This window comes from Aplidium turbinatum, chromosome 9, assembly GCF_918807975.1.
Source record: "Aplidium turbinatum chromosome 9, kaAplTurb1.1, whole genome shotgun sequence".
In the NCBI taxonomy this organism is placed as follows: domain Eukaryota; kingdom Metazoa; phylum Chordata; class Ascidiacea; order Aplousobranchia; family Polyclinidae; genus Aplidium; species Aplidium turbinatum.
The window spans coordinates 13,587,726-13,597,689 of NC_137480.1; positions in this window are offsets into that span (position 1 = coordinate 13,587,726).

A 9,964-nucleotide genomic window follows, 5' to 3' on the forward strand; every position below is an offset into this window, starting at 1 on the left:
ACTGTTTTTTTATAAAAAAAATTATGTTTTTCGGCTTATCTCATGACCTATTTTAAAGATAATGTAACTATGAGGCCTATGAAGAGAAGTATGGGAGTGGCCTTCCCAAAACGTTTTGGCTCGCTTCCCTGGCACAATGAGCCATCACATTTCCAGAGGATGACATGTGTGCCCTGAGGTTTCAGTGGCTATGGAAGAATTGTGTCTTGTTAAAATGACTACTTTGGTTGTTACTTTCATTCTGATTTGTACTTCCCGTTTTAACTTTTCAGTTGTATACTACAGCAATGCTGTTTTGTTCTTTGCTATCAATATGCCATAGCCTAGACTCGGTATATTGTAAGCTGCAGCTCCAGGGATTCATGGACTTTTATGAATCCATGTGTGGCTCCGAGAAGAAGCAATCGTATGCGGTTGTTGAAACGTCAGAACAGATGTAAATTACAATGTCTTTTTATAGTTTAAGACTTTTATAAACAAACACCTGAAAAATACCTAAAACTTGTCTTAGCATTCTTTATTCTTGACTAGTTTTTGACACATGTTTGCGAAGAAAACTCTCAAATTGAGTTTTGAGATATGTAGGCTATGTCATCACGGTGATTGGGGCAATAATACGTTTAGGCTATGCTTACTAAAAATCAAAATCTTAATGTTATTGCTCTAACTGCCTTGACCCCACAGACATCACAACAGATATTTTCGAAGTTCACAACCCGCTTTGGGCTACGCAACTGCTGAGAATTTATTGACGCAAAGTTTTTTTATTGATGCCAATACGATAAAGTCTGTTTCTCGGCAGTCGAGTGTAGCAAGAACTCAGCGATAGACACGTGTTTCGCCAATGAGTTCTTGCGACACTCGACTGCCGAGAAACACATGTTGTTAGGAAAAAAGTCTTGATGGCTATAGTGTGGATGCTACACCGGTATGAATAGCGAAACACAATGCTCGCTGTTCTATAGTGAATAGTCAGGTAGTGCTGACGCAAGGAAGATCGCTCCTTCTGAACGATAAAGTCTATTGTTCAAACTGTGCAAGAGTGTAACTAAGCACGTCTTACAATAAATCTAGTGATAAACGTGAATATTCAATATAAAAAACATGCAAGCAACTTGATTAAATCTAGAACACTAACCTACTATTTTTGGTTGCATCACCAATACTTCGAAAATTTGTTGGTTTTATTTTGGTTTAAGTCTTCGTTCCTTTGAATTTGAAAATAAATATTGTACCGATTAATCGTATTCAGGCTTAGGTTGAACACTCGGAAAGAAATAATTAGATAAACGAATGAGTGTTCATCACAGCAATATGTCGTTTAATTCTTTGGCATGACATTTTTCGTCTTAAATTCGTTTCAAATAACTCTTTTTTTTAGCTACAGTAAATCTCCACAAGTGAAATAAATTAAGCTAAATCGTCTGCGCAAAAAAGTTTCGTGCATAGTTGATAGCAAACTCAACTCATCCCGATCATAAAAATGCAGTTTAAGAAAAAATGGTGACACTAAAATTTGTGATTTTTGCTTGCGTTTACACCACCTTAGGTAAACAGTAGCCTATGTAGTGCAAAGATTGATAACTGTGAGCTAATGAAGCACATACGGTCACACACAGGCCCGTTGAGAAGCTACTTTGAGCCCAGTGCCAATGACATTCCGAGGCTTCCAAAACAAGACACCGCTAAACAAATGCACTATAATAAAAATATACGCAACATTTTCTTTAACTTTTCGGCTCCTAAGTTTTACGGTCCAGTAATCCAAAAATAATCTTGGACCCCCTGTCAACTTTACTGGTTACACAACGTAGATTATAAAATCAGTATAAAATATTAAGCAGTTTCACGGATGTGATATCCGTTAAGCAATACTATTAAGCTACAAACATAGTGTCACTTTGTTCGTTTAAATACAAAGAGAAAATAGTAGCAAACTTGTGTAAGAATGCAAACAGAAAACAGAGTCATGATTGAATTGACAAGACGACTAAGCGAGTAGCGGAAAAAGTCAAATAAGTTAGGAGAGCTTTTATCACGAAAAAATATAAAGCTTTTGTTTTGTAATCAGCAGTTCATGGCAGTTCATCCCGCATGTACCAAAGATACCAGTCCGGCCGACATTTTAAAGTCCGGCCAAGAACTAAAATGTTTGGTCCCGTTTACGATTCATCTGGTGGTAGCGGTCTGTATGCGCAAGTACAACCATAATAAAAGATTTGTTTCTCGACTCTAAATTTTCCGTCTTTAGTAGCTACTCTGACGTAACGCTCCATTTCCACATTGACACTCATCATAATTCTAGCTTTGTCTTCACCTTGGTGGAAGCAATGAAGGCAGAGACATTGACTCTCCAAAATGTACTTGTCGTTTCCGTACCTTTAATTTGAATGTGCTCATTTATATTCCGTTTTAAATATTTAATTTATGAAATTTTACCTAAAATAAACAATATTTCTGTGCAGATAGTTATTAGAACATACATACATGATTAGAACATGCATTATTAGAACATACATACATGCATTATACATACATGATTCGATGAACCATTGAAATCATAATTTTAAGTCTTTTTGTCTGCTGATGACAATCGTTATGTGTTAATTTTTAACATTAGCACATTACAGTACATACGCACCGTTTAGGATCGTAATTTATGACCCATGTCCAAGGAGAAAGACTTTTGGCGCCAACCGTGCTATTGGATTGGATACCAGAATGCCGAGGGGCACAAGTTTTTTCACTTGCTTCACGCACTCGATTTCCGTCTTCATCCAGCTTTACGAATGGAAAACTTGAATTCGGGTTTAACAGCATCTTTGCTTTTTCTCGCTCGTATTCCAAGCACAAAGCATCACCTTCACCCCCGCACATCTTTACGCCCCTTAAAATCAAAGTAGATCTGTGAATTTTGACGTAAATGCAAAAAGCGTACAATGTCGTAGCCTTGGCACAACAGTCGCTGTTCTGGTTGTATCGTCTTACTGTACACCAACAAATAGAAGTGTAATATATCATACTTATAAGATTGTCTCAAAATTAAGTAATCTTTGAAGGCTTTTAAATTGCAAGTGACTTTTCATTGCAAGCTATATAGGTTAATGTATATTTTAACTGTGAATCAAATTACTGTCACTAAAAGAAATAAACAACAATTTTCCCTCTCTAACGGCATACATATCTAAAAAATTTAAAATGTATGCACAAATGATACCGGTGACAATGAGAAATACTGTAGTAAATACAAATTAAGTTGAATCCATTAGATTACAATACAATTTATAGTCTACTGCCATATCGCCAACCAGAACTGGCTCAAAAACATACTTTTTATTATTAAAGCCTTCAGAATTCAACAGCCTCGCGTTGGCATCTTCTAAGATTTTCTCAAATTTAGAATTTAAAAGCACCCTCATCTTTCAATAAGTGACTAATTTGTGGGCTTGTAAACAAAATCGAAAAAAGCGTTGTCTGGATTCAGGGCCCAAAATATACCTTCAACCACCACAAAATACTTTCAGCTACAGAACAAGTACTGATTTGTGCATTGCCAACAAACTAGGTCTTTATACCCAACTTGACTTGCAGGCTGAGAAAAACTAAGGTTTAAATTAAGTAAACTTTCATAAATAGTGAAATGGTGATGGAAGAATGATTTTATAAGGACATATTACTATAACCATCTTAGTAGACTACATAATCTTCAATTTTAAAGTTATATCGACCTGTACAAAGTAGGCCTAGGCTATTTTTACGGAATGTAGAAACTTAACACAAAGTTTTGAAAAGTAATGTGCCGTTGTTTAAGTACCGTCAACGTCATTAACTTTTACCAAACAGCTCAAACGAACTGATAAATTAGTAAAAGAATGAAAATAACTTACTCTTCTTCGGTATCGAAATTTTCGGCTGGAACAATGTCATCTGGAGAATTGCAAACGTCTTCATTATTGCTTACATAAATGCAATCTTTGCCATATCCACATCTTGTTATAGTCAAAACCAGGACTATTGCAAAGCTGAAAGAAGCCATTATGGTTTTCTTTTTGAAATTTCTCGAAATTGTAAAGTATTCACGTAAACGTTCAACTTTCGGTCACTATTCAGTTCATATAGGCTACGCTCCTAATGTTAAATTCAGACAGTGCAGTGAGTAAATGCAGGTTGCTTCTTTATACTTCTCTTGAGTTAAGAAAAAAAGTTTGGAAAAGTACGTGACACGAATTTTTTGGATGCCATCCACAAGATATTTGCGTCATCAATCAACATTGCCGCAATGACTCTTCACTTTTCATCAGAGTAAAACTGTTCAAGAAAACATAACAAATAATTTCTTTTTGATTTTGTTTAATTTGCTTTTGACATACCTACACAACAGACATACTGAGCCAAATGTCTTTACACATGTACATGTGTAAAATGATTGGTAATTTGATGAAATGGACTTTCTTAAAACTTTTTGTTGTGGCAACGTGTCACACGTTTTTCGTATTTTTAGGCGTGCTGCAATGTGGTAGTCTACTCGCCAACAGCCATTGTTGGCAACCTACTCAGAAAGCTTTTCACTTGACGATGCTGTACATAATTGCTACAAAACTAAAATCTTACGTCTGATTGTTTTTGCGTGGTCAACTGGTCGATAGGGAAATTACGAAGTTATTGTTGCCAGTTTGCTTCTTTCGGGGACCCTTTCATTATAGCGAAGCCTACCCAACTTGTTACATGCTATAGATAACCAGCTTAGTGGAGAAGTAGTATCGCCTTTAGCTCCAGTGCTGGTAAATCTGAGTTCGATTTCAGGTTTGGTCATATCAAAGATTTGAAAAATGGCACCGATTGTGTTCTCTCATGCATGACGCGATAAGGATACGACGGGTCATAATGTGGTAGCATCCTAAATCTGGTACAAAATTGAAAATGAGCCCTGTCGCTGAAAAACCTTTGCAGTCGTAAAGCGACAGTACACAAAAATCATAACATACAGTATTGTGTAGAACTAGGCGATAACCGGGAGAGATTGCACACAAAGTGTCTTATGCATTCTGCCGCGCAATATCATCTATGTCAATTATTGCGGTTTGGAAGGCAAATTGTACGTAGCTTGAAGCACATACTTAATACTTCATGGAGATTTGTCTGAAACTTTAGCAAGAGCAACCGTGATCAAAAATATCAATATATATCAAGCCCTGAGCCTGGTAGATTTCAAAGAACCAGGTCCCCGTTTGAAATGGTTGTTTGCTGATCTGTACATTTAACTTCTTGTAAAAATGCAAAAAAAATCACAAAATTTCAAATCTTTGTTATCCACTGCTTTATTATAAAAGCTGGCACAGACTCTGACTATCTATATTCTGCATAACTGGCTCAAAGGAAGTCTTTAAAAGTCTTTTCAATTTCATGCTTGCCTTGATTAAGAAGCATAAGCCTTTGACACGACCAATGGCTTGCATTTTCTCTTCCTTGAGGATGCGGTAGACGATAAGACATCTTCACATTTGGATATGATCAGCAGACTCTGTTAAATCATTACACAATCTGGCTATCCCAATGCAAAAATTATGTTGAAATGATGTTATGATGCCTTTTAATGTTGAAAATTTTCGCATATTTTATTCACGGTAAAAAGAAAATTGAAATTTTGAAGTGAGATGTATCGGCATTGCATTAATTTACTGTACAAACAACCCAAAAAATTCATAGGATAAATATATTTATTGACGTTTGGCATAAATGACAAAGCAAGATGATCAATATTTAATGAATATATTATAGGTTTGTGCATGCAAAATTATACTCTGTCTCAGGCAATAATCAAAAGACACGTTGCAATCATCAGAACAAGTTTCTCGAAATCATTCGTTTTTATGAGAAATTATCAACATTAATTCATTGGGAACATAAAAGACGATGGATGTTCTGAAGATTACAATGTGTAACAAAATTTTTATTTCGATTATCGGAATAACATTTTCCAACACACAAATAAATCTATAGATTTAAAAGCTTGGCAATCACCAACAATTTATACAGCATTGCAGTCAGCTGAAAGTGTAAAAATCAGTAAATATTTTTAAAAGACAATTGACTAACACAACGCTTGGTGTCGACTGATGATCTCAAAAGTTGAGCTCTTAAGAAACTGCTTTGTTTCAACGACGGTAGGTATATAAATAAAGGGTGCGACACAACAGTTGCTTGGTTCTGTAGATGCAACAGTTCATTTTACATTTAAAAATGCTTTAAATCCAAATGAATAGTTTACTAAAACAAGAGTTTACTCAATCGGCTAGCAAAGTTTGTTCCCTTCATTTCTAACATTTACTAACCGTTTAAATTCATATAGCCTATTCTTATTTTTATTTTTAATTATCACCATTGACTGCTTAGATTTTAACATATTGCTATATACAGTATATAGGCAACTACATTATGTTATTTTATATAAAAGTGACATTTTTATGATCAGCAAAATACAAAGTAAAGTTTGCTTTATTTTGGAAATGAAGCATGGCGTTTTCGTTGTCGACTGTATTCTCTTGCAAGTTGAAACATTGGTTTGACTCTTGCCAGCCAGAAAATCAATCCTTATTCACACATATTCGTCGTCTGCAAAAAAGGATTGATTTGCTGCCTGGGCTGCAGTTAAGATCTTCTATAGAACACAAACTTCCCTATGACCTGCTATGGGTATTCTGTTGTGAACATGATTTCAAATTTGTTTTGTTTTAAATCTAGTAAAAACCAGTTTTTGTTAAAGTTTTATTTTGGAAAAGCATATAAAAATATTTTTATCTACAAACTATATGGTTGAGGTAAAAGTATAACCTGCGCTAATGCAGCAAAAACATTGTGAAAAAACTTACTTGCTTTATTATATAAAGCTATGAAGATATAAACATGTAATGTAATTTGATATAGAAACACTGTAGAATTAAGTCATAAGTTCCATAATTAGTTGCCGGGAGTGGAAATCCTTATCACTGGAAAGCCACATTTGCAACTGAGATTGGTTTCAAGCTTGTTTTCAATCTCTTCTCCGTTTTCAAGGGTGTACTTCACCATCCGAGAGATTTTGACGGGTGTGACTTCGGTGTTGTAATCAAGCATTCGTTCACTCAAGCTGTAGCAGAAAGGGCACAAGCACTTGGCTTCTAAAACATCTTTTGGACTCCTGTCAAAAATAAAGAAAATAAAATATGCTGCGCCAACAGAAGTACGATTAGTCTAAGTCTATCAAGCAACTTTATAGACTGCAAAACATTGCTAAATAGCCAAATAGCTTAGCACAGCGCTCTTCAACCGTCTGCACGGTGCACAAAATATCCAGGTGTGTAGGCCTACCAGTACGAAAGGGTACACAAGGGTGCATCACAAACTAGTTACACTAAACAGAAGATTTTTACAACCTTTGTAAGCAAAAATGAACCACTAACCCAGATATTCAGAAAAACGGGATTTCCAACTAGGTCACCTTAACTTCCAAGAAGAAGGTGCGTTAAGAAAAAGAGTTGCCAGATGTTTTTCAAAGTTAAGCAGAAATGCTATTTTGAACAGGAAGTCACACAAATTTTATTTATTTAAAAAGCTGTTTAAAATTTGAGGTTAAACAAAATTAGTCTAACCCAATTTGTAATCAACTCATCTTGCAATGATATTTTTAAACTTATTTAATCTAAAAAGAAACTAGGCTACAGGTTTAAAAGAGATTTTTCTCAACCTTTGACAGTAAAAGAAAGAAAATTAAAATTACGTCTTAGGACTATAAAGCATCATGTGTCAAGTGATAAATCCTAATTGATAAATTCATAATATCTTTCTGGTTATAAGTTATGTATGTAGGCCTAGATTGAATTTGTAAACATGATTATGCTTTAATGAGTTTGATTGAGATAATCAAAAATTGCTTTAAATTACTTTCGGGATAATAATAATGTTTTTATTTTCACGATTACAGATGCAATACAATAGACGGTGGAGCTGTGTCGAACCCACGTCCTTTCGAACATCGCGCAGACGTTCTCACCGCTCGTCTACGCAGCCGACAAGTAATGGTCAATGGGCAAGACTTGGGCTAGCATGACTGTTAAATAACACTTGCCCGAAATTAACACATTAGCAACTTCATGATAAAACAGAAACATTTTTAAGAGCAACTGCTTCCACTTATTAATGGTCATCTTGGTTTATTGGGAAAAAAAATAAAAACTGTTTCAATGCTGAACAGAATTCCACACTTAAAGCATAGCCTATTCTTGAATGTTACAACCTTTCATACAGAACTTACTACAGAACTGAGAGTTAACTGATTTCCCGTCAGACTTTGGCATGGCAGCATTATTTAAAGAGGTATCGAACACTGACTTTTGGGTTCACTTGTTAATGACCAGAGTATGCAGTACTGTAGAAGCAAAGCTAAAAAGGCAATTTCTGAGCTTCTTCAAAAGCCAACAACGTCTTTATGCGTACCTAAGGCTTTTTGTTTTTTTTTTTTTTGTGTGAAAGCAAATCTTAAAAAATGCAATCACACACATAGATGAGGGATGCAATTAAAAGGGAGAGCATTGCTCGGCTTGAGTTCTGTTAATAAAATGCAACAACAATAAAGTCATTTAATATAATTTTGCTTGCGGAATTTATATACTGTAGCGTATTAGGCTCTTTACAGTGTGATTTTCAAATCGCGATTCACCTCGGTTTACCATTTAAACAAATAGGGTGCAGGAGTTTATCACAACATTTTAAGGGGGTTATCATAACAAAAATGGTTGAAGAGCACTTGACTAGAATTCTAGATTATGTAGGTTAATTGTGAAATAACTTCAGTCTAGGGCCTGATTAAAGCTCACGGGGGCCCAAGGCACAGCTAATTTTAGGGGCCCCTATTGGCAATCGCTTTCGATGCAGAGTAGCAGTGCTCAAGTTTTGCCTAGCATTGCCAGTAACTTCGCCAAAGCGTGACGATTCGGAATCGTTATTCCATTTAGCAATCGTTACAAAATTTGAAATCGCTTCTCAAAAATAACAACTGTGCTCACACTGGCACAACAACTTTCACTATCTACGTCTACGGTACTAAAGTAAAAAAAATGGGGGGCCTGAAGCTTGTGCCTCGTGTGCCTCATGGTTAATCGGGCCCTGCTTCATTCAGTGAAGCATAACATAGATAATTTTGTTGTTACCAAACTTTTTCACTAACCGAAAGTCAAGTTGACCTACTAACAAAAATGACATCAACGTTGAAACGTTATTTTTATGTGGGAAGGATCATATTTGGAAGAGATAATGGATGCTCTTCTTGCAAAAATGTGGAATGTCACTTTTCTCAAAATTGATTTCCATTTCCCAATCAGATTTAGCACTTTTTGATACTTACATGAGGTCACCAATTTTGTACATAAAGATAGCATGTGACATTGTCATGCAAGGTGCATAAGCTTGTGAAATGTAAAAATTTCGAGGTGTCGGATTCATTTTCATGAAAGCATGTTAGTGTGCAACTTGGTTAGTTTTTACTTTACGAACCTATTCTCATCGACGTTTCTTATCCATTTCCAAGGACTCACACTTCGCTGCTTGAAATCAGACCAGTTTGCTTGTGTGATATCAGAAAAGGTTGGACATTCAATCCCAGTAATTATAAGCTCTTGTTCATCTGCAGTCAAATTCGTGACGTTATGAACTTCCAATCCATTCCTGAACTCTTCGTCTGTTTTGAAACGATCTTCGACTTGCTTGTAATACTTACAAAACAAGTTTGTTTCGCATTGACTCCTGTAAATTATATCATTTTTAATGATGATAAATTAATGAATAGCATGGGAAAAAATATGCAAGTCACAGTCAGCCTATCATTAATTTACAATAGCCTACTAAGTTTGTGTTGAATGGTGTGGTATCCTCTGCTCCTGTGGGCTGATGTCAAATCGTAGGCATCGGACAATTTCAAAGCTATTGTGCG